The sequence below is a fragment of the Electrophorus electricus genome, unplaced genomic scaffold (genome assembly GCF_041902795.1).
Source record: "Electrophorus electricus isolate QZ-2024a unplaced genomic scaffold, ASM4190279v1 Scaffold53, whole genome shotgun sequence".
NCBI lineage: Eukaryota > Metazoa > Chordata > Actinopteri > Gymnotiformes > Gymnotidae > Electrophorus > Electrophorus electricus.
Genome location: NW_027658771.1, coordinates 257177 through 283739, shown reverse-complemented (window position 1 = coordinate 283739; position 26563 = coordinate 257177). Strand labels below are relative to the sequence as shown.

Here is a 26563-nt window from a genome sequence, read left to right as displayed (position 1 = left end):
TGATGGGCCCAACATCTTAGTAAAAACAAAGTCTGACACTTTACACAAAAAAGAAATCACAGACACTATGATTTCATTATTTCAAAACATTAGCTATAATGAATCATTTTAGTGAATTATTATGATTATTATGGCCCTAACCACACAACTAAGATAATAAAGGACTGGCTTCAGGACAACTCTGTGAATGTTCTTGAGTGGCCTAGCCAGAGCCCAGACTTGAACCCAACTGAACATCTCTGGAGAGATCTGAAAATGGCTGTACCCCGGCGCGCCCCATCCAACCTGATGGAGCTTGAGAGGTTCTACAAAGAAGAATGGGAGAAACTGCCCAAAAATATGTGTGCCAAGCTTGTAGCATCATACTCAAAAAGATTTGAGGCTGTAATTGCTGCCCAAGGTGCTTCAACCAAGTATTGAGCAAAGGCTATGAATACTTATGTACATGTGATTTTTGGTTTTTTTATTTTTAATAAAGTTGCAAAAACTCCAAACAAAGATTTTTTCACTTTGTCATAATGGGGTATTGTGTGTAGGAGTTTGAGGGGAATTTTTTTTTTTTTAATCCAATTTGGAATAAGGCTGTAACATAACATAAAATGTGGAAAAAGTGAAGCGCTGTGTGTGTGTATATATATAAATATTTGTCATTTCACTTTTCTTGGGGATTAATTAGTCCAGAGGCCTATAAGAGCTTGTCAAGGAAAAAACGTGTGTATGGGTGCATGCATGTATATGTATATGTATATTAGGAACCAAGCATTAAACCATTAAGCTGCAATAAAACTGAGACACAATTGTCTTGGAGAAAAGAAAAACCATGTTCAGTTAGCACAGGCTGTATCAAAAGCCATAGAACCAGAGGACATTAAAATCATAATTCTCACCTTGCATAATCTCTCATGATTCAACTGTATATGTAAACAGATATGCATTGGTGTGTTGTAAGGTGTTCTGCCATTATCTGATGATATGTTTGCAGAAAGTGTGTTACATCTCTAGAGAGACAATTGCCTCCTGGCCTCTTTTTGGTGGAGAATGGAAAAAGATACACATATACACAGACCCGCGCACGCATGCACACACACACACGCACGCAGCATTAGTTTAGCTGCAGATGCAGTTACTGCATCAACACTTCTAACGTGACTGCCATGTGGCCTCTGCAAGTCCAACCCTCATCAACATGTGCTTCATGTATCTGGATCTCTTTTTATCTCATTCTTATTTTTTATGTCATTCTTTCTCTTTCTCTCTTATCCCTATAGGCTCTATTTGCTTTCTGCTAGCAAACAAGAGGTTAAAAAGACTATTTCCCTTTGTTTGTTTTATCATTTTTATTTTCATTGCAAAATCTGATGTGTGTGTAGTCTTAAATAGCGTCTCATATGGAAGGTAAACACATACTTTCAGAGTTAGACTGATTTGACTGAAACACTAATCAATATCTTAACATTGTTTAACTGCAAAAGTGTATAAATGGTTTTGATAACCACTGAAAAGATATGGAATGATGAAATGTATGTAGGGCCATTCTAATGTACTACTGACCAATCATTCTCTGCCTCAGGAAGTGTCCTTAATCTCTTATCCAACTCTCTGAGAAAAGGAGAGCGATAGAGAGAAACAGACAAAGAAATATGTAAATGTGCAAAGTAAATGTGTGTATCTTGCTTATGGTCAAAGAAAGAAATCTAATAATTCTGTACTAGACAAATGTGTGACAGATTTACTTAGAGAAGTAAAATAGTTTGAGGAGTTCAGAGTTTTAATAGTGTTGCAGAAGAACAACAAAAACATTGCCTGAATTTCAGAATCCCAGAAAACAGGCACAGAAAATTTGAGAGCAGACTGCTAAATTCAACTAAACAATCCAAAAGAGCAGGGGGAGCAGTGCCAGTACCAGACAGCGATGGCGCAGGTCGGGACACTCTCTATGATGCTGTTGCAGACCAGATCAGGATGACGGACATGCTGTCCTTCTTCAGTCTCCTCAGGAAGCAGAGCTTTCTTCACTAAGGAAAAAGTGCTCAGGGACCATGAGAGATTGTTTGTGATTTTAAGAGAGTGTATGTTCTCACTCTTCACTGTATGTATTAGGGTGTGAGGCATTTGCATCCTTCTGTAGTCCACAGTCATCTCTTTTGTCTTTTTGACAACCAGAGAAAGGCATGTCTGGAGAGACTGTGACAAAGGCTTTGACTTCTTTAATTATTTCTGTATTGTTTTTCATGGTATAAATAAAATGTAAAAAGGCAAATCTAAAGCAAACATATGAATCTAAGTAATCTAATTAAGGCTAAAGTGAAAACAAAGCAAGCCCACAATCGTTTATTCTATTCTATTCTATTCTGTGTGATGACAATGGAATTGTCAACAAAACCAAAACTGTGATGTCATAATATCACTGACCATTGTCATAATAGCTATTCTTATAATCTGCTTGACAAAGGTAAAATTGGTCAGTCTGTTGACAGAAATGGGAGGTTGCAGCAGCAAAATGCAGTTCTGCTGCTCTCACAGAAGATCTTCGAAGAAGAAGAAAACGAAGATTTTGTTGGACAGGAACACACAAAAAGCAATGAGTAGATTGCAACAAGAACTACCTGACAGAGTAGATACGAAGGAAATTAGAAAACGACACTGTGTTAAAATTGGAAAATTTGAGGAGGAATGTAGTGGGAAGCAGTTGGAGGAGAAGCAGAAGGAGACAAAAAATGAACAGAGTGAAAGATGGCACCTGAAGAGTGAAAGAGAGGATCTAGAGAGTGAAAGACAACACCTGAAGGGTGAAAGAGAGAATCTTGAGAGTGAAAGACAACACCTGAAGAGTGAAAGAGAGGATCTAGAGCGTGAAAGACAACACCTGAAGAGTGAAAGAGAGGCTCTAGAGAGAGAAAGACAACACCTGAAGGGTGAAAGAGAGAATCTTGAGAGTGAAAGACAACACCTGAAGAGTGAGAGGATCTAGAGCGTGAAAGACAACACCTGAAGAGTGAAAGAGAGGCTCTAGAGAGAGAAAGACAACACCTGAAGAGTGAAAGAGAGACTCTAGAGAGTGAAAGACAACACCTGAAGAGTGAAAGAGAGGCTCTACAGAGTGAAAAACAAAACCCAAAGTGTGAAAGAAAGAACCTGAAGACGTTATGGGACAAAGTAGTGGGGAAGAAAACTAAGCAGCAGCGCATGGGAAGAGCCATGGCTGGGGAAGCTTTGTACTGCTCAATGGGACCACACACTTCCCAAGGAGGACCAGCTAAAGAAATCAGTAGTATGCAGAAAGGTTTCCCGAGCACATAAAAAGGCTATGATTACCAACTGGCCAAAGAGACAGACGCTGTGCTTGACTACATCAGAACTATGTTTATAACCAGTCAATATGAACTTCTACCAATCCATCCAAAACCTGATAAAGGAGACCTGAATGACGATACTACTGGAACTACAAAATTACTGGGACTACTACTATTTAGCATTCTGAAAAAATAAAAATGAAAAAGTCCTCATGTTCTTTAAAAAAAAATAAATCAATAAAATGTAAAAAGCTCAAAAAGCTTTTTTAAACAATGGCAACTGTGTATTTGATTTACCTCGGAATGGGTGCAGCTGGTTCATGGCGCATGTGTTCGAGCTTTAGCCTCTGTATTTGGCATTTCAGTGCATCGAGCAGTTGAAACTATAGCAAGCAAAGGCAAAAGGAGCTGTGCGGTCGATGTTTGTGCAAGTGGTCTTCCACATAGTCCCATGCTGTGCTGGGTTTAGGGTGTGTTTGCAGGGAGAGCCCAGCGCTTACAGGCTAAGAGGATTACAGTGGAGCATTGCAGGGACTGTCAGAATACAGAGCGCGCGCGCGCGTGTGTGTGTGTGTGTGTGTGTGTTTTCTCTACACATTTGGAAGAGAGAAAACAGAGCTGTGATGTAGTTGATAAAATTGCAGGCCTGGCACAGGCTCTGCTCAGAATGGTGAGAGAGCACTGGAGGAGTTTGGGAGTTTATTAATAGCGTTTAGCTCACTACAGAAGGAGTAGATCAGGGCTTTGCTGGGAAGGATGATGATAGGGTTTGATCACACCATTTAGCACAACATTGTCATGTCCATGCTGTGCATGGTTCTAAAGAAAAGGATCTTTGTTATTCAATCCAATAAATTTCAAATTGAAATTTTCTGTTTCTCATGAATGAATGTGGACTATAGGATGGGGGGTGTCAACTGTTTGTGTGTGTGCGCGTGTGATTTAGACGGTTGAGAGAGTTGAGAGATAATGTCATGACAACGAACCAATTAAAATCAAAATTATTCACTGTGTTGACAAGAGACACACACACAAACACACACATACACAGAGAGAGAGAGAGAGAGAGAGAGAGAGAGAGAGAGAGAGAAAGAAACAAAAAGAATCACAATCAGGGCTCACCAGATCTCTCAGAGTCTCTCTGACAGGCCCTAATCCACTCTGCCAATTGAAAAACAGAAAGTAGCAGAGAGAATAGCAGTGTGGCAGTATATGAATGTGCCCCCAACAAATATATAATTCACACACACACATCTTTCACACTTACACATCCATACTCACATGTACACATGTATACACCATTGAACTACACACATCTATATTCACATGCACAAACAAATACCCCACACAAATGTTTGGTCTTTGTGCAAATTCACTTGGAGGTAGGCCAACATTCTAGATATAAAATATGTGACAATAAACATAGCCTCAGTACGTTTCATTTCATGCATTTACATCTTGATCCACACAAACACTTTCACACTCCTTTGCCTCACACTCACAAACACAAGAAACACTCGGGTGGCCTTCGGTAGCAGGAGGGATGTCAGTGCACAAAACACTGGCTTGAAATGTTTTTAACCCCCATTTCAATGAAGACCATCATACCTTGCAAGGTATAGCATTCTTTCACTCTCCTGGACAACCTCAGGCTGTTCCTGGAACCAGCAAAGCCAGTGGTTTTGGCCTCTGTCTGAAGCACAAAGGGGGTATGCAGGAGGCGTAGCAGAGCATGTCAGGAGGGTGGGCAGAGCCCTCTCCCAGCAGTGGCAGAGGAGAAAGGGCACATGGAGCACAGTGGCTACGGTTGACACCTGCAGGAGGCGACATGTGGGCAGGGCCAGTATGAGCCCACTTGGACCCATCTGCCACCACAGAAAACCCACCTGCTGTGTGTGTGTGTGTGTGTGTGCGTGCGTGTGTGTGTGTGTAGATTTGTTGACATTGTTCATGAGTCAGTGAATCATGTTTTTGGTGGATAACTGTTATTCAGGGATATCCCACCATTGGGAGTGGACAATTAGGGGTGCTGGAGTAGGAAGGTATTTGTAGAACATTCCTGTTGTAGGCCTTCCTATAGTGTTTAACTGATTTCCATAACTGAAATACATTATAATGTTTAAAAGTTTAGAAACGTGAGCATAATACTCCAGAAGATGTAGCGTCCTGGTGTGTGAATGAGTAGTAATCTTTCTGAAACAATACGTTTGATTTAATTCTCGTTTTCATTTCCTTGTGGATTGTATTATTTTTGAAACATTTGATTCAAAATTAAGAAATAGTGCAAAAATGTGAAAAAGCACTACAGGATGCATCTTGAATAAACGAAAACCTCGACCAGATGTTGTAAACTTAGAACAGTAATTATGTTCTAAGAATGTTGATAAAAAAGAACAGGAATTTACAATATATACATTTGCCTGCATAGTATCCCAAGTGTTCCATCGACTGCACTCTTCTGGATGAGGATCTCGGATGTTGTTCCTGGGATCTGCTGGAGCCACTCTCCCAGTTTGATGGTCATCGTCCCTAAAACCCTGGTGCTCTGATTGCTACCAGAGCCAGTGTTTCCTCTTCTTTTAGCGTCTCATGTTCCTTGTTGCTGATGTTGCTATCTCTTGGGATTGCTACATCCGTCACTATGGCTCTTTTCTGCTGTTTATCCATCACTATTATGTCTGGTGGTTTAGCTATTACCATCTTTTAAACAATTTTCTGGTATACGATGTCTTATCAAACATAACCCATCCACACTCTAAGAGCATCCACACCATCATCAATCAAATTCTTGGTCTGACCAGCTGTCACTACTACACAGACATACACAGAGACAGAGCGAGAGAGAAGAAGGATGAAAGTGAACAGAGCAACAAATGAAAAGAACCAAACACCATCAATTCTTACCTACCTCAACCCTCTCAGTTTACAGAACAAGCAAATGTGAGAACTGTGACTCACCATTCCCCCCCACCACCTGGAGCTCAGGATACTTCTGTTTAATGTAGTTAATCATGCTGATCTGAAACACCGAGTTTCCCTGAGATGAGTCCTAAAACAATAGACACAGCCTTCAGACCAAATTCACTATGTCCAATCACAGTCCTGTGTTACACAGCCTCATAGCAAAAATAGTTTGTCATTTGATTCAGGCACCATACTCAGGATGGAGACTAATCCCACTCCCTTTAGGACCTTAAGACCTACCAGCACCACCACGTCCACTCCTGCCTGCACGAGCAGGTCCAGCCGGTACTTGTCATCCTCACGGGTAACGATGGCAGCGCCACACAGCAGCTGTTTGCGGGAGTCTTTAGAGGCCAGAGGGTAGTCTCTGTTCTTCTTCAGATCAGTGCGAGCAATTATAGCCACCAGCTCATCACTGTCGTTCACAATGGGCAGTTTACCTGCAATCAACAAGCGTCCCCACGACCGACCCGTTACTCAGAGAAGAAGTGGAGAAGTGAAAATAACCTTTCAAAGTCCTTTAGAAGCAGTTTCACTTCTCAAGCTGAAAAGATGAAGAATCAGACCTTTTTTTGCTGCACTGCAGGATGTCATTGGCCTCTTTGAGTGTAACACCTGCTGGTGCAACCACTAAATCTTCCCTCTTTGTCATTGCCTGGCAAATATCACAAATAAATCACAAAAAGATGTGAGTTTAAAGAATGTGATTTTATACACACACACACACACACACACACACACACACACACACACACACTTATATATATATACACATTTTTTATTTTTATATATATATATATATATATATATATATATATATATATATATATATATATATATATATATATATATATATATATATATATATATATATATTGCCCTCTTTCACACACTGACACAGAAATATCACAATTTCATGATAGTTCTATTCCACCTATATTTTTAAGCATTGTATGTCATATGTGATTCATTTGTGTTTTTAAAAACCTTTTGTATATTGTATGTACAATCAAAGATGAATCACAAACCTCCTCCAACAGCCGGTCATAGTCCTTCTCTGAGAGGAAGTCAATGTCTCGTGACGTCACGATTCCCACAAGCTTGCTGCCCATCTTGCCGGTTTCGGTGACAGGGATTCCAGAGAAGCCGTGTCGCACCTTGGCCTCAAACACATCTCCGACCGTGTGCTGTGGACTCATCACCACCGGATCCGTGATGAAGCCCTGCTCGAATTTCTGCCATGACACCATATATTGCTCTGCTGATGAGAGGCCTCAGGGAAGCTTGTGTGTAAATCTGCATGTTCAACGTGTTGTTCATTATATTCCTATTAAGACAATTCACTGAAAGTTTGACACCTTAACTTTCCGGACTTCATTTGCTTGGAACTCTGGGGTGCAATTGTGATGGATGATCCCAATACCGCCCATGAGCTGTAATACAAAATCACAGAAAGCTAAATGGAAAAGCAACAGGACTTCATGGTTTTGAGTGTGTGGGGGATACTCACAGCCATAGCGATGGCCATGGAGGATTCAGTCACAGTACCCATGGGGGAGGAAATAAGCGGCGTCTTCAGGGTTATCTTCCGGGTCAGAGCAGAGGTCAGATCCTGAATGACAGACGCAAATGGTAACAGAAAGGAACCAATGTTCTACAGAACAATTATCTTTGTTTATGTTCATGCTTGTATTTTCATACAGACTATGCATTGCACAAAGATAAGAACAGTTTGGGGTGTTACTTTGGACAGCTTTCACATATGCACACATCTCTATCCCATTATTAATTTGACTTCAAGTGACTTGGATGTGCTCATTCAAAGCACAAATATTGCTGTTTTTATAAGCAGGGCATCAGTTTAATCTCCCTGTGGTAAGACAGACAAAAACATCCTACGTTCTCTCCCACATTCTAGCACACACACACACAAAATGTAACACCAAATATAAATACCACAATATATACTATCCCATATCCATTACACATGGGAATTTTGGTTCGTGCCTCCCTCACACTGTCATACACACACACACCCACACCCACACACCCCTCAGCCTCTCTGCCTGTGACAACACACCCTATGCACCTGGGATGCCAACACCACCAATTTTGCACATCTTATTTGCACTCCTTCATCCCTCTCTTACACTATGCCACACTCCACCCTCTGTTGTAGTCGTGTTCACACTACATGGCAACTGACTCAGCTCCTCCATCTCACTGAAGGTAGAGGAGACCGCCAGCTCACTAATTAATTAGGAAGATCCCGCCCCCTCCACTAAATCATTACTAGATGTGCTGTATTTACTGAAACACACACACTGGTAAGCCCTTATGGGGCATGTCAGGATACCTGCTGAGCTGTTTTGGTGCATTTTGCAAAAGTACTCACCACTTCATCTGAGGTAAAGTCAATGAAGCCAGGCAGGATCAGAAAATCACTGAATCAAAGACCACAGAACAAACAAACAAAGAAAAACTGATACTAAAAATACATTATACTAACAACCTAGCAAATACAAGTCACATCAGAAGTAGATGTACGCTAAAGAAAGGCTATTCTGTCTGTGCTCTCATGTAAACAGAGTTAAAACGTAAGCGTTTTACTGATCCGCGGATCGAAATATTTATCCAGTGGGTGTTGGCCGAGGATGCTAAAGCTATTTCTATTCGTTACGCTTTGCCCTTTCTCCATTTCGACGTGCTATCCTTTTATTCGGGAGAGCCGATGTCTCGCATTCGCAGCATGCAAACAACAACCGTCATTATCGTACTCAAGTAGTACACACGGATTTAGTGTGATATACTTCCAAGACTGAACAATGATGCTTTATTCTTAGTGAATGTGAATGAAAATCCCGCTTCTCGGGTTACTCACAAGACGATAGCGTCGCGTACTTCAGACAACAAAAAACGACGTCAAGGAACACAGCTGGTCTTCATCTGCGACCGTTACAGACTAGCCTCTGTGGCATCTCTCAAAGTCAAGCGAAAGTCTAGCCCTTAGCTAAATCACCCAGAATCACAGTTGGAGTTTACACATTTTAAAGACTCGACCTGCTCAGTTTGAGAAAACTCTCATCCTCTCAACGTGGTGGATGACGACGGGACATTTTAAGGGCGCTCACGTCTCTCAGCTCCGGCATGGAACTGAAATACTGATAGTGCGTTTCAGTTGGATTTGGATGTGAAGTGAGAGAGAACAGACGGGCGATGCGCCTTTGTTTTACTGTCCACGCTATTAGCTGGCCAGCCCAGTTCAGGTCTGACGTGTGAAATTTACGTTTGGATGAGACAAAAATGTTTTTGACTTGGGTTGAAATAATCATCTTGCTTATAAAAGGAGGACTGGTGATGTAGCAAATCCACACAATCGTTTTGAAGCCGTGGTCAGGCTGCCCAATACTCAACTTTATTATGTTATTCACAAAGGATCTGACACAGCCCCCAACTGAGCTTTAAACACCTGGAAGTTAATTTAGTCCATTCTGTAAATTGAAATGTACAGAGATATGGGTCTGTAAAACAAATGGAATGTGATGCTTTTGAGCATTGCTATGGCAAAATGTTTTCATATCTGTTCTACAACACAGATTATATCGGTCTTGATAATATAATTCTTAATCAGATTTATGGTCCTTTTTACTCTGATGACATGGGAATGTTAATATGATGGGCAAAGAAGGCAAGCAGTTATATTTGAGTAGTGCTGGACATTATAAATGAGTAAACATCACTATTTACACATTAGGACATTTTATTATACTATGACATGACTGTATTTCTCTGTAGAGACTGTAAATGTATAGGTCTATTTTATGTGATGATAATCCCCGAAAGGAATGTGTTCTTCTGAGACCAACAATATGGAATTGGGCTAAAATTGCACATCACTGAGAACCCAACCCAGTCTGTGCAACAGTTTAAAAGTACACAATCCAAAAGAAAAATAAAGTCCACTCCTAATGAACTTGTTTAGTGACACTAACGTTAACCTAGTGATGCAAACATGGTTAATTTTGCTGATCAGCACTCCTTTGAAACCGTAGGAGTCTCACCTCTCTGGTTCGTAGCCAGCCTGGATGCGCGTGGCGCTGTAGCGCTGAGCTGCAGTCTCATGCCCATGAGATGTGTTGTGGCCAAATGGCCCCTGGTGCTCAGGGTCGCGAGGCGACAGCTGCAATCTGGCTGGCTCTGTGTCGCCCACAATGAGGCGGTAGTCGATCTGGTAGCTGTCGTGCTTGCCATTGGCAAAGTGCTCATAGACATGGCCCTCCATGTAAGCGATGTCCAGTACTCCAATCCTCCTCTACAACCCTGCGTGAGCTGACGCCCCGGGCCTCCGCCCACCTCCCCTCTCCACCTGCACCACAGAGCGGCTCCTGGGACACTGCGTGCGCATTCACCAGTGGTTGTGCTGGAGCCACGCACACAATCCAAGTTTGTTCCTCAGATCGAGATGGAGAGCTTTCTCTTAGCTGAGGAGCAGAGTAAGAGATTCATCCAACATGCATCATACAAGCAGCAGCTGAATCAGGTAGAATGAAATACGGCTCTGATAGAGGCTTCGTCCCAAACAAAATAAAGCTACTGGGTGTCTTGGTAAGACTCTGTAAGTGGTGATCCCTAAAAAGGCCTGTCTGCTGCCATTGGACTACTGTTTTCTCTAAAGTGCTGTCTGGAATGTTGTCAGAGACAACATTCAGAGGGATTGGGAAGGAAAGCCTCTTAGTCACTACCTGTACTGCCCTCATTGCCATTGAAATATAACAAGGTTACAGTCAAGCTCTGAAGCTTCACTCAACACTCTGCCCAACCGCCTTTAATGCTCATAAAGTAGGAGTTTGCAGAATTTGTTTGTTGTTATGCTACACACTAAATGCATGGCACACAAATGTTTGATGCAGCAAAATGTCAGTGCTTTTTTAACAAAGGAGAAATGAGCACATAAGCACCTTCCCTATATTATGTGAAGATGGATAATAAAATGATAACAGGTGTATCTATTTGTTGTTCTTATTTTAATATTCACATCAGGCTTGTGATTTTGCAAGGAAATTGTAAAATAAATGTTCCTAGTGTTCTAGGGTTACTCTCCTGGGCTCATATTCTAATACAGGTGTGATAAGAACTTATATTTCTAAAAGAAACAATCTTTAAGAAACAACTGCATTTGCATAAAGGATTTATCTTTTATCTTAATGCTTTAATGTTTTAGTGTGCTAATGTCTGATTTTAAGTACACTTAGTTAAAAAGGCTACCACAAGTACTGTTCAAGTTCAAGTTCAAGTTTGGTTTATTCGTCACATACATAGTCATACACAGCATAACTCGCAGTGAAATGGTGGAGAGTGCTCTGTCCAAACTGAGGAAAAGAAAACAGGGGTGCATAGAGAAATATAGACATTCTCTATATGTGAAATATATATATGCAAAGATAAATATATATATTCTATGTATGTACAAAATATATTAACAATGTATGTACAATATATGTATATTATGATTATATACACAATGTACAATGTATATGGTTGTGTATATATGTACACAATCTACAGAATGTACAGATCCATTTCGTATAATAACATATCTACAGTTGTTGTGTAACAAGGTCATTGAATATAAATATATATATACAGATATACAGTTATGTTACATTGTGGTGGTGGTCCCCACAGTTTATCAGTTTCCCTGATTCAGGGCCCGAATGGCCTGTGGGAAGAAGCTGCTCTTCAGCCTCTCTGTCTTGGTCTTCAGGGAGCGAAAGCGCCTCCCTGACCTCAACAGAGAGAAGAGTCTATTGTTGGGATGGGTGGGGTCCTTCACAATCCTCCTGGCCTTGGTCTGGCACCGCTTGTAGTAGATGGTCTGCAGGTCAGGAAGTTCCGTGTGAGTGATGCGCTCTGCTGAACGCACTACCCTTTGGAGTGCTTGTCTGTCCTGCTTGGTGCTATTCCCAAACCAGACTGTGATGTTCCCCGTGAGGATGCTCTCGATAGTGCAGGTATAGAAGTTCCGCAGTACCTTGGAGGGCAGTCTGAAGGACAGGTCCTGCGAGATGTGAACACCAAGGTACCTGAAACTATCTACTCTCTCCACCGTGGTTCCACTGATCCTCACAGGTTGGTAGTGCCGCTCCTGCTTCTTGCTGCAATCCACGATCAGCTCCTTTGTCTTACTGACGTTTAGGAGGAGATAATTTTCCTGGCGCCAGTTTTCCAGGTGTTTAATCCAGGTAGGCCCTCTCGTCGTTGTCCGAGATCAGACCCATGACAACGGTGTCGTCAGCAAACTTGACAATGATGGTGGAGCTGGAAGTGGCTGTGCAGTCGTAGGTGTACAGTGAGTAGAGCAGGGGGCTTAGGACACAACCCTGAGGAGCTCCAGTGCTGAGGGTGAGGGTGGATGAGGCGCAGTTGCCCACCCGTACTGATTGTGGTCTGTCTGTTAGGAAGTTGGAGATCCAGTCGCACAGGGATGTATGCAGTCCTAGATCCCCCAACTTAGTAGTGAGTAGGGAGGGGATGATAGTCTTAAATGCTGAACTGTAGTCGACAAATAGCATTTTAACATAATTTCCCCTCCCTTCGTCCAGGTGAGTCAGTGTAGTGTGGAGCAGATGTGCAATTGCATCGTCAGTGGAGCGGTTGTGGCGGTATGCAAACTGCATTGGGTCCATGGAGGCTGGCAGTGAAGATGTGATGAAGTCTCCGACTAGCTTTTTAAAGCACTTCATCACGACTGATGTGAGGGCGACAGGTCGGTAGTCATTGAGGTCGGAGGGTCGAGGTTTCTTCGGGACGGGGAGGATGGTGGATCGCTTGAAGCTGGACGGGACGATACCGAGCGTCAGGGAGAGATTGAAGATGTCGGTGAATACCGGGGCTAGCTGATCTGCGCAGGCTTTGAGGACCCTCCCGCAGATACCGTCTGCTCCCATCGCCTTCCTGGTATTCACCCTTTTAAACACTCTTCTCACGTCACTCTCCGTGACGATGAGAGGGCGCTGTTCTATGGTGGGCCCCGCGCATGTGCCATTGGCTGCGCCGATAGTGCCATTAGCACTAGCGCTGCTAGCATTAGTGCTGTTAGCACTAGCGCCGTTAGCATTAGCGCTGCTAGCATTAGCGCCGTTAGCATTAGCGCTGCTAGATGTAGCCTCGAAGCGAGCGAAGAATGTATTCAGCTCGTTCGCCAGAGACTCATCCGCACTCATCAGTCCGGAGGGTGGGCTCCTGTAGTCCGTGATCGTCCGTAGTCCCTGCCACAGGGATCTAGAGCCACTCCGCTGTCACTAAATATTAACTAGTTTCAACTTTGCTAATAGTTCTACTGATTTTCATAATTTTCTTCTTCTTTCCATTTGTTGAACATTAAACAGCTCTGTTTCATCTTCTCTCTCTCTCTCTCTCTCTCTCTCTCTCTCTCTCTCTCTCTCTCTCTCTCTCTCTCTCTCTCTCTCTCTCGAAGCTCCGCCTTGTGGTTTTAATATGCTCATCCACAATTCAATATAGAGCTCTACAGTCTATATCTGCAGAGCTGATGAGTTTATAAAAGTCCACACTGCAAAATGTGCATAGTACTGACGTTTACATTACAATGCTCTGTCCAGTCATGCCAAAGCCAGTTTTCTTTCAATTCAATGTATGTAAATGAATTACTTGAAGACATGAATAGAAATCTATAGAGGCATTACTCATTATGTCATGACCCTGTTATCTATTAGAAACCCACAATTTATCTGAATTAATTATTCATAAATAAATTGTCAGTTCATGTCCATTCAGATTTCAGTGGAGATCAGCAGGGGTCTATTGCTGTGTATTATTATTCATAACACTGTCCCTGCAAACTGTGAGAACAGACACACACAGGTTATTTTCCAGTCCTTGAGTGCTTTTGTGGCACTGCTTGACAGTTGGTGGAGTGTTCCCTAAAAGAGCCACTGAGCATGATGGATTCGGTAGTAGGAGTTTAGTGAGCAGAGAGGACGAAGACTTACGAGTGCAGGCCATGAACACCCCCCCCTCCACCTGAGCAGACATGGTCCTCTTCTCAAACTTCAGCTCTCCAGAGTACATCATAGAGCTACACTCAACATAGAAAATGACATTACACACAAGCATTCACTCACACACACCTTCCTCTCTTCCATTTTCTGCTGACCTTCCAAAGAACCCTTGATGCTATAAAAGATAAGAAAGACCATAAATAGAAATGTGTTTGTAGACAAAATATATCCTAGCATTTGAAAAACTGATGTTTTTCAGTGTACATGAAAAGGGAAGTAGATTCATCTGAACCCACATCTTGTTTTTTCAGTAGATGAGTACTGCTGTTGAGCCTTCTTACAATGACAATGGTTTTATTTAAGCCCTATTCAGTAATTACACAACACTGAAAACATCACAGTAAAACAGCAGTATGACCAGCACTTAAGAGTAAATACCTGAGTGCTTTTCACTTGGCTTAGAAGATTTTAAAGCATGCATTAATGCTACATAAGACCATATTGGGGTATTTGAGAAAATCAACAGCAAAGCTAAAGGTCCAGAGATTATAAAGGTTACCATGAAAGTGATGCACATAATATGGGTTTTCCAAGAAACTAGTAAACCCAGCTGACATTTGCTAGACAGCAAACATTGGAGGTGTCTAGTGGACAGGAAATATCTACAATAAATCTTTTATATTTGTTTATCAGGGAGTGTGTATTCTCACAACAGTTCTGAGGAAAATTGCAAATAAATGAAAATCCAGGAAGTTGCCAACAAATTTGATTCTTTTCACTAAACAATGGTTTCTCAATTGCATGCATCTGCGTGCACAAGGAAAACAACTCCTAAATAGAAATAACATTATCACATTAAATGATTTAAGGTATATGATCACAGGAAACAAAAAAAAGTCTGATTGCCTTTAAACTAGGTTTGAATCCTTTAAGCAGACAACCTCAGAGCAATGGAAAACTGAGCCGAAAGCAAAAACTTTGGCCAAGTGTGAAAAGGCCATCCATAATTACCATAATAAATGTTATCTCACGGTGCACCCTTGTTGAAATGATGATCAAGTAGAAATGTGTTCATTTTCAATAGACTAGGTTCCTTTTTTCCATTACACTAGCATAATGTCCTTAGTGGTTGCAGCCTATTCTGGTAACACCCTCATAGCAGGACAAACATTATAGAAGTATGGATAGGCTTGCTTGGTGAATGTTTGTCTGAAGGTGTGCACATATCTGTTGTTGAGAGGATCAAAGAAGGAGATCAGACCACTGTCCCAGTCCAGGAGCACTCTGATCTGCTGGAGGGTCTGCTTCATGGCAAGAGGCATCAGCCTCTCGTCTGACACTCCTATCCCATATTTACCCTTGTACTAACCCACTTGCCACAAGCCATGCTTTATGAGGTCCTCACAGACTCACAGAAGAAAAAGTGATACAGCCTATTAAAGAATGTCATGCTTCAGTTACATGCTTTTTTCTGTACTCACACTTCCTCCAAATGTCTCACAGAATCAAATCATTTTCAACCTGCCATGAAGTGGATACAAATCAACAGAACGGCATAAAGAGAAACCACAACAACAGATGAATAAACAAAACAAGACTTTCCATGTTCAACTTGACATCTTTATTAGTTGGTAGTTGTTTAGTTGTTTTTATTTTTTGCTTTCTGCGGAATATGTAAGGACCTGTTTCCACTGAAATATAAATCACTAAACAGAACTAAAGTGCTGAAAGGCATATGTGGAAAAGGAAAACATTACACAATCAAAAACAACCATATTTTGTGCATCTTACTAATTAATTAAATTTCAGTTCTAATTCAATGATTACATCCAACCTAGACATACAGGTTTTGCCTGTTAGAACATAGGGGAATCTTTTTAGCAATATATATTGCTGACTGAACTGACTGGCATCTATTTAGTGCAAATCTCATGGTCATTCCATGGAAAACTACAATGAACACAAGCTGCAGTACAAGATCTCATCATGCATCTTACTGAGATGTAATCTGATCTCCATGTACTGTTCAGAGGAATTCAAAGTCTTTGTCCAGCTCTTTGAAATTAAAATATTAAGTCACAAATAATGATTCCTATGAACATTAAACATATGTAACAAATGTGTCTTTAATAACAGGAACATTGAAAGGAGAAACAGTAACTTCCATAAACTGTAAGAAACAGGTGAACTGGGCTTGGCAAGAGTAGAGGTTAAGAAAGGTCTGCTTGTGTGTGCACATGTGTGCATGCATACCAGCTTGTTCAATATTATTTTTCATTTTTATCACATACTGAAAGTTGCCTAGGTGCTCTGCTACATCAGTCACCATTCCAGAGGCCTTGATCCTGAAAGAACATGCAGGAATGGATGTTGGCAGATTCCATGTGCTGAATGTACACATAGAATTAACAGATACAGAATATATCCTCCTACAAGAGAGGTTTATTGGTAGCTACAAATACATAAAACAGTTTAGTCAAAGTGTTTCCAAAAAAGATCTTATAGCAACTTTAATGATAAAGCATACCAGACTTCACAAGTATTTTTGTTGCATAATTATCTCTGACTCACCCACTAGAGGGCACAACATCCCTATTTAGTCATTTAGTGGTAGTGAATGGCCTGGGCCAATTAAAATTAGACTAACCTTAGCCTTCTATGTTTTATTAAATTATCCTCTCTTCATTATGTTACACCTACATGATTCAATTATTTCTCCAATTCCCACAATGCCTTAGACTCAACCGTCACACTAATCCTTTAAGGTAGAAGTTCTCCTATTGATTGGTTGTCAGCCTTAGTCAGCTTTATGATTGTATAAGAGACATTAAATTTAAATTATTCAATTGTTTAGTTATTGCAATTAATTTGTTTAAAAAATGTTACAATGGCGTAATAGTCAGCAAATATATCTATGTGTAAGGATATAGGCATGCAAATTTTGATACAAGGTTTCTTATTTATGCATTTTTGATGATGATTATACTACTGCAGCACTGTGTGATGCTAATTAGACTACTGAAGTGCTCTGTGATGCTAATTAGACTACTGAAGTGCTGTGTGATGCCAGCTAGACTACTGCAGTACTTTATGATACCAGTTAGACTACTGCAGCACTGTGTGATGCTGATTAGGCTAATACAGTGCTGTGCGATGTTGATTAGACTGCTGCAGTGTTGTTCTTTATGGGCTTCCTGTCTGTAGGTTAAAGAAGCTGCAGAACATTCAGAAAATGGCTGCTGGAGTTCTTACACACACCAGCTTAAAGGAACATATAACTACTACACTCAAACATTTACAATGGGTTCCTGTTCGTGGCTGTGTGCAGTACAAAATCCTTCTCTTGGTTTTTGCCCTCATGGTCTGACCTGTCCATCCCTTTCTGGTGTTCCTCATATGTCTTTTCCTTCACTCTGTCTCCATCCCTCTGACACTCATCTGCTCTCTGTCCCTCACATCACACTCTGCACTATTGGCGTTTCTGGAGCTGCAGACCCAAGGCTTCTTCCTCCAGCTGCTCATTTCCAAGAATTTCCTAACTCATCTCTTTGTCTGAGATTATTTCAACCTTTAATTGGTTACTATAGTATGCACTTGCATCAATATTATGTCTATTTTTTTTAACCAGTTTTACTCCCTCCTGTTATCTTATTTATATATTTGAATCTTCTTTATATTTTATTTGACCTTTTTTATATTGTATGAACTTGTAAAGTGCCATTGGGTAACAAGAAATGCCCGTAATTTCTTAATTAGAATAAAATTCTTCTTCTTCTTCTTCTTCTTCTTCTTCTTCTTCTTCTTCTTCTTCTTCTTCTTCTTCTTCTTATTATTATTATTATTATTTTTATCAAACATTGTATTGATCATCCTTTCAAAGGTTGCTGGTGTTACTTTTGGGCTATTATTATCAAATTTAGAATGGTGCGTTTTGCCTGGAATTAGTTTCTTTTGTATTGAGCAACCTAATGGAAAAAGTTATTCTTGAGCAGATAATCTACTATTTTTCACTTAATGAATCATTGATTTCAAGCATGCCTATAAAGCAGATCATTCTACGTGCACAGCACTGACAAAAATGATCGACAAGATATTTTTACAAGAAAATAATGGTCGGAATCGTATTACTTGACTTTACTGTGGCATTTGTTATTAACAAAACAAAGTATATATGGGTTTAGTCTATGGTAAAACAGCAGTTTCTCCTCCCCTAGATGCTTTCATTGTGGTGTTTCCCAGGGGAGCTGTCAGGAAAGAGCTGTCTAAGCTCTGGTTAGCTGAGAATGAATCTGCAAGCCTCACACTGCCCTGTCAGTAAGGAGAGCGAGCATGCCTCTCTCATGGCTCAGAACTCAGGAGAGGCTGGCCTGCGGTCTAATGGGCGTCTTTAGGAATATCTGTGATAGTAAACACAATATAAATTATGCGAGAGCTCAACATAGTCACACTGCCAGGCAGGTTAGTTAAACCAAAACCCAAAACAGATGCAGCGTGCAGATCTGTATTGTCTTGGTCACCACAGTATGGAACAAGTTACCAACTATGATCATGGGAGTACACAGTTTTGTTGGTGGAGCCCAGGAAGAGCAGCTGCTACCTCAGCTAATGGGGATCCAAATAAAGACACGAAAAACAAAGAAATTTCAGTAGTTATAGGAAGTAAAGCTGTTCTGTAGAATTCAGAATTACAACTCAGACTGCATATTTTTGCAGGACACAGTTATATTGCTTTGCTGACAAATATGAAAGGATGATATAAAAGTTGTTGTTTTGGAGCAGAACAGCATCTAGTCTGGTAGGCTACTACTTCAACTACTCACTTCTTCAAGAGGTATCCACAGTACTTCAGGTACAAACCGTTCTATTCTATCCTCTACAGATTTCTGTGAGTTTATGTTTGCATAATATGAATTTCTGTTTACATTCATCAACGTTTTTATGAAATATACTGTATAGTGAATTTGTTGAAGTCTACACCATAATGAAGTTTATGAAAAAACAATGTTTATGAAAAAAAGCATTTAAATGCTCCTCAATCAAAGAGTATTAATTTTGTAAAATGGTGGGTAGTTAAAATAGTATTATTTTCTGCTTTCTACTAATTTTACTTCACTTGTTGTGAAGGAAAAAAAAAACTACTAAGCAACCACATGTAACTTATGATGTGTTCTAATCTGAAATTGTTTAGTGGATGAAACACTGCAGGTGCTGTTGTTGTTAGTGCTAACTGCTTTATAGTACAGAAATAATAAATGCTGAATCTCCTGATTGTCTTATTATGGCTTTATGTTATACAAATTTTCTGCCTTACTCTATTTTAGGGAAAACAATGGCGCTGTCAAAGCTCAACCAAGCTACTAAGAGTTTCACCAAAGCACAGGATTACAGAAATGACATCATGCTGCTGATGCAGCCCTATGCTAACTGGGAGCAGTATCTATTGCCGGCACCCGTCTCCATCGATTTACTGGCTCAGCTGGTACGCATTTCTGCTGCAGATGACTTCTCCATCAATAAAAATCCACCAAAAGACGGGTTCAAATTCATCAGATACCCCAATTCTTTTAGGGCCTGCCTCTTTCAAGTATGTAATGGTTGCTGGCAAGCCTTTAATGTTGCTCACAAGAACATGGACCAAATTCGTATGTACACCGGACAGGTTCCAGAGTACATCAAAAACTCAGTTGGGCTCATAATACAGGAGGATGATGGTCTTGTCCAAGCCTTCTTACCAGCTGAGCTTCAGAACATTGCGCACATATCATCAGAATGCTTAAACCTGGCCATCATGACTGAGAAACAATTCTCAGATATCATCAAGCTGATGCAAGAACTGGTGGAGGCTTTGGTGAATGCAAGACAGAGTCATGATGAGGAGATGGAAGAAATCAAGAAAAACATTGAGATAGCAAAGATTAAACGGGCTGAAGCTAAGGAGGCAAGCGACAGGGCCGAGGCTGCTTTCAATCTGGCTAATGAAAGATTAGCTGAGGACAGAAGGGCCTACCAGCAAGCAATGAAAGATTTGCCAAGTGGATGGGGCCTTTTTGGCCTGAAGCTAATATCAAGTATGTCAGAGCAAGCAATATCAATAGCCTGTGCGTTTGCAACAGAATTTCTTCCAGGACAAATTATCCAAACCTATCTCCAAGCGGACACTATTACACCAAAAGCCATAACACATGTGATCAAAAACTGAAAAGGCACTCCTGAAAGCCACAGAAACATGGCCACTGGAATGAAGAGTAACGTGGATGAAATGTTGGCAACAAGTAACATATTTTCTAAATCTATAACATTTCTACTAGTGGTTGAGAAAATGGAAGAACTTTGCAAAGGTAAGGAAATAAATTGGCCTGAGGTGTATGATCAGGAGAAGCAAACGGTAAAGTCTGATTACTTGGTGGGACTATTTCAGCAAGTCAGCAGAGATATACAGCAAGAAGCTGAATGCCCGATTAAATCCGAGGCACTAGGCATCTGTGACAAGGGTATCTCCACTTTAACAGAGCTAGGTAAATATGCTCCAGAGGGGAAATGTGATGATGCCAAAACAGAGGAGCTTATTAAAGCCATTGACGAACTGAATGTAAGGGCCATGGCCTTTTATTCCAAAAGCAAGTCTTTTACAAATCAGCCATCTTTCTTGACAGCACCCCCCAAGTCAAGTCAACAGCAAATCTATGACTCAGCAAATACAGATGTGGTCCAGATGCACTTAAGACAATCTCATCTACGTCTACAAATGGCTGAAACCCAGCTAAAAATTGCAAATGAACGGAACGAGAAGACTATGGACAACTTGGATCAGAAGAAAAAAGCTCTTGCTGAAATTGTGAGTGAGCTGAAACATTATAATCTCAAGGAGATCGACTTCAACAAGAGAATTGTGGTGCTAGCGAAAGGCCTGGAAATCATGGGGCAGGTGAAAGAACAGTGGGAGAAACTGGTGCACTTCTTTCAGATCATTTCAAACATTGTTAAGACCACTCTTAGTGAAAATCTTAAACATTTTAAGCAGACTGTTGAAATAGCTGTAGAGAACAACTACACCTACAGCATGTTTGTCAAAGACAAAATCTACACTAATGCTCTGAATACTTCTGCCTACGCCTATTTGGTTAACATGATGTCTACCACTTACACTGAGGTGTCTGTCCAGTACCTGATGAACAATGTCAGTACTCTGGGAAGACTGATGACCATGGATCCAAACTCACCTCAGTTCCTTGCAGAGATTGACAAGTTAGGGAAGGAATGCGAATCTGCCCAAAATGGTATCAACAGCCTTGCAGCAAGAAACAGGAAGGAGTTTTACAACAGATGCGAGGAAAGAATAACTCAAATCAAGACAATCCTTACCCCAGCACTGGCCCCACTGAGTGAAAAGGACAATCTCAATCTGAAGAAGGCAATAGATGCAATGAAGGAACCAATTCAGAAGGTGGAGGAAGACAAACCAGCAACTGAGATGAAGGCTATAACTGAGGATGATGCTGACCAATATGCATAACTTCATAATAGTGCATTTAATAGTGCATTTTCCTATACTTTTCTTTTCTTTTTTCTGTCATTTTAATGTAGTATGTATACAGTATTACATTTGACAAAAACATGATTAGAAGGTTTGACCTAATTCCTGTCTGTTAATTTATTCTGAATAATCAATTTTGTTCTTTTGATTAAATTACTGCAGCATCATACTGTCTCGTATTGTTTTTCTTTGTGATTCAAAGAACTTTAAAATCCAAGAGGTAATATGTATGCCAAACAAACAAACAAAAAAACATTTCAGATTGCAGAGTAGCTATTACTAATTATTAGCTATTGCTCATCTCTTTTTCAGTAGAAAAAAGAAATTGGAGTTTAGATTTACTAAAGTGTAATGAGTGAACTAAAGCCATTAGATTTTAGTAAACTCACAATTCTTCACACATTAATTGTGTTGCACATTGAGTGTGAGTGCAGTGTGGTGAACAGAGGAATACAGGCTCAGTAAAGGAAGTAGCAGTTCTTAGCAGCTAGGGTGGTACTGATGGGCCCAACATCTTAGTAAAAACAAAGTCTGACACTTTACACAAAAAAGAAATCACAGACACTATGATTTCATTATTTCAAAACATTAGCTATAATGAATCATTTTAGTGAATTATTATGATTATGAATTATGACTGCTCAAGTAAGGACATCCATGTATGCAAACAAAGCCATTATAATAAACACTCTCTCTCTCTCTCTCTCTCTCTCTCTCTCTCTCTATATATATATATATATATATATATATATATATATATATATACAGTGCATCCAGAAAGTATTCACAGTGCTTCACTTTTTCCACATTTTGTTATGTTTCAGCCTTATTCCAAATTGGATTAAATTATTTTTTTCCCCCTCAAAATTCTACACACAATACCCCATAATGACAAAGTAAAAAAAGTTTGTTTGGAATTGTAACAAATTTATTAAAAATAAAAAAAACAAAAAAATCACATGCACATAAGTATTCACAGCCTTTACCATGACACTCAAAATTGAGCTCATGTGCATCTTGTTTCCACTGATCATCCTTCAGTTGTTTCAACAACTTGATTGGAGTCCACCTGTGGTAAATCCAGTTGATTGGACATGCTTTGTAAAGGCACACACCTGTCTATATAAGGTCCCATAGTTGACAGTACATGTCAGAGCACAAACCAAGCCATGAAGTCCAAGGAATTCTTTGTAGACTACTGAGACAGGATTGTATCGAGGCACAGATCGAGGGAAGGGTACAGAAAAATTTCTGCAGCATTGAAGGTCCCAATGAGCACAGTGGCTTCCATCATCCGTAAATGGAAGAAGTTTAGAACCACCAGGACTCTTCCTAGAGCTGGCCGCCCAGCCAATCTGAGTGATCGGGGTAGAAGGGCCTTAGTCAGGGAGGTGACCAAGAACCCAAGGGTCACTCTGACAGAGCTTTAGCATTGCTCTGTGGAGAGAGGAGAACCTTCCAGAAGGACAACCATTCCTGCAGCACTCCACCAATCAGGCCTGTATGGTAGAGTGGCCAGACGGAAGCCACTCCTCAGTAAAAGGCATAAGACAGCCTGCTTGGAGTTTGCCAAAAGGCACCTGAAGGACTCTCAGACCATGAGAAACAAAATTCTCTGGTCTGATGAAACAAAGATTCAACTCTTTGGCCTGAATGCCAAGCATCATGTCTGGAGGAAACCAGGCACCGCTCAGCACCTGGCCAAAACCATCCCTACAGTGAAGCATGCTGGTGGCAGCATCATGCTGTGGGGTTGTTTTTTGGCAGCAGGAACTGGGAGACTAGTCAGGGAAAGATGAATGCAGCAACATACAGAGACATCCTTGAAGAAAACCTGCTCCAGAGTGCTCTGGACCAGGGTGAAGGTTCATCCAACAGGACAATGGCCCTAACCACACAACTAAGAGAATAAAGGACTGGCTTCAGGACAACTCTGTGAATGTTCTTGAGTGGCCTAGCCAGAGCCCAGACTTGAACCCAACTGAACATCTCTGGAGAGATCTGAAAATGGCTGTACCCCGGCGCGCCCCATTCAACCTGATGGAGCTTGAGAGGTTCTACAAAGAAGAATGGGAGAAACTGCCCAAAAATATGTGTGCCAAGCTTGTAGCATCATACTCAAAAAGATTTGAGGCTGTAATTGCTGCCCAAGGTGCTTCAACCAAGTATTGAGCAAAGGCTATGAATACTTATGTACATGTGATTTTTGGTTTTTTTATTTTTAATAAAGTTGCAAAAACTCCAAACAAAGATTTTTTCACTTTGTCATAATGGGGTATTGTGTGTAGGAGTTTGAGGGGAATTTTTTTTTTTTTAATCCAATTTGGAATAAGGCTGTAACATAACATAAAATGTGGAAAAAGTGAAGCGCTGTGTGTGTGTATATATATAAATATTTGTCATTTCACTTTTCTTGGGGATTAATTAGTCCAGAGGCCTATAAGAGCTTGTCAAGGAAAAAACGTGTGTATGGGTGCATGCATGTATATGTATATGTATATTAGGAACCAAGCATTAAACCATTAAGCTGCAATAAAACTGAGACACAATTGTCTTGGAGAAAAGAAAAACCATGTTCAGTTAGCACAGGCTGTATCAAAAGCCATAGAACCAGAGGACATTAAAATCATAATTCTCACCTTGCATAATCTCTCATGATTCAACTGTATATGTAAACAGATATGCATTGGTGTGTTGTAACGTGTTCTGCCATTATCTGATGATATGTTTGCAGAAAGTGTGTTACATCTCTAGAGAGACAATTGCCTCCTGGCCTCTTTTTGGTGGAGAATGGAAAAAGATACACATATACACAGACCCGCGCACGCATGCACACACACACACGCACGCAGCATTAGTTTAGCTGCAGATGCAGTTACTGCATCAACACTTCTAACGTGACTGCCATGTGGCCTCTGCAAGTCCAACCCTCATCAACATGTGCTTCATGTATCTGGATCTCTTTTTATCTCATTCTTATTTTTTATGTCATTCTTTCTCTTTCTCTCTTATCCCTATAGGCTCTATTTGCTTTCTGCTAGCAAACAAGAGGTTAAAAAGACTATTTCCCTTTGTTTGTTTTATCATTTTTATTTTCATTGCAAAATCTGATGTGTGTGTAGTCTTAAATAGCGTCTCATATGGAAGGTAAACACATACTTTCAGAGTTAGACTGATTTGACTGAAACACTAATCAATATCTTAACATTGTTTAACTGCAAAAGTGTATAAATGGTTTTGATAACCACTGAAAAGATATGGAATGATGAAATGTATGTAGGGCCATTCTAATGTACTACTGACCAATCATTCTCTGCCTCAGGAAGTGTCCTTAATCTCTTATCCAACTCTCTGAGAAAAGGAGAGCGATAGAGAGAAACAGACAAAGAAATATGTAAATGTGCAAAGTAAATGTGTGTATCTTGCTTATGGTCAAAGAAAGAAATCTAATAATTCTGTACTAGACAAATGTGTGACAGATTTACTTAGAGAAGTAAAATAGTTTGAGGAGTTCAGAGTTTTAATAGTGTTGCAGAAGAACAACAAAAACATTGCCTGAATTTCAGAATCCCAGAAAACAGGCACAGAAAATTTGAGAGCAGACTGCTAAATTCAACTAAACAATCCAAAAGAGCAGGGGGAGCAGTGCCAGTACCAGACAGCGATGGCGCAGGTCGGGACACTCTCTATGATGCTGTTGCAGACCAGATCAGGATGACGGACATGCTGTCCTTCTTCAGTCTCCTCAGGAAGCAGAGCTTTCTTCACTAAGGAAAAAGTGCTCAGGGACCATGAGAGATTGTTTGTGATTTTAAGAGAGTGTATGTTCTCACTCTTCACTGTATGTATTGGGGTGTGAGGCATTTGCATCCTTCTGTAGTCCACAATCATCTCTTTTGTCTTTTTGACAACCAGAGAAAGGCATGTCTGGAGAGACTGTGACAAAGGCTTTGACTTCTTTAATTATTTCTGTATTGTTTTTCATGGTATAAATAAAATGTAAAAAGGCAAATCTAAAGCAAACATATGAATCTAATTAATCTAATTAAGGCTAAAGTGAAAACAAAGCAAGCCCACAATAGTTTATTCTATTCTATTCTATTCTATGTGATGACAATGGAATTGTCAACAAAACCAAAACTGTGATGTCATAATATCACTGACCATTGTCATAATAGCTATTCTTATAATCTGCTTGACAAAGGTAAAATTGGTCAGTCTGTTGACAGAAATGGGAGGTTGCAGCAGCAAAATGCAGTTCTGCTGCTCTCACAGAAGATCTTCGAAGAAGAAGAAAACGAAGATTTTGTTGGACAGGAACACACAAAAAGCAATGAGTAGATTGCAACAAGAACTACCTGACAGAGTAGATACGAAGGAAATTAGAAAACGACACTGTGTTAAAATTGGAAAATTTGAGGAGGAATGTAGTGGGAAGGAGTTGGAGGAGAAGCAGAAGGAGACAAAAAATGAACAGAGTGAAAGATGGCACCTGAAGAGTGAAAGAGAGGATCTAGAGAGTGAAAGACAACACCTGAAGGGTGAAAGAGAGAATCTTGAGAGTGAAAGACAACACCTGAAGAGTGAAAGAGAGGATCTAGAGCGTGAAAGACAACACCTGAAGAGTGAAAGAGAGGCTCTAGAGAGAGAAAGACAACACCTGAAGGGTGAAAGAGAGAATCTTGAGAGTGAAAGACAACACCTGAAGAGTGAAAGAGAGGATCTAGAGCGTGAAAGACAACACCTGAAGAGTG

General features: G+C 40.5%; 2 long non-coding RNA genes across 3 annotated transcripts in view; one reads left to right on the top strand and one right to left on the bottom strand.

Moving 5' to 3' along the window:
- The window catches only part of LOC145656170 (uncharacterized), a 541800-nt gene that overhangs the window by 292648 nt on the left and 222589 nt on the right, over positions 1–26563 (top strand). The window lies entirely within an intron of this gene.
- LOC145656178 (uncharacterized) lies at positions 3489–6343 on the bottom strand. The gene is made up of 2 exons (XR_014121874.1): positions 6252–6343; positions 3489–6103 (listed from the first exon to the last, which is right to left on the bottom strand). It is a non-coding gene; the product is annotated as an uncharacterized LOC145656178 (long non-coding RNA).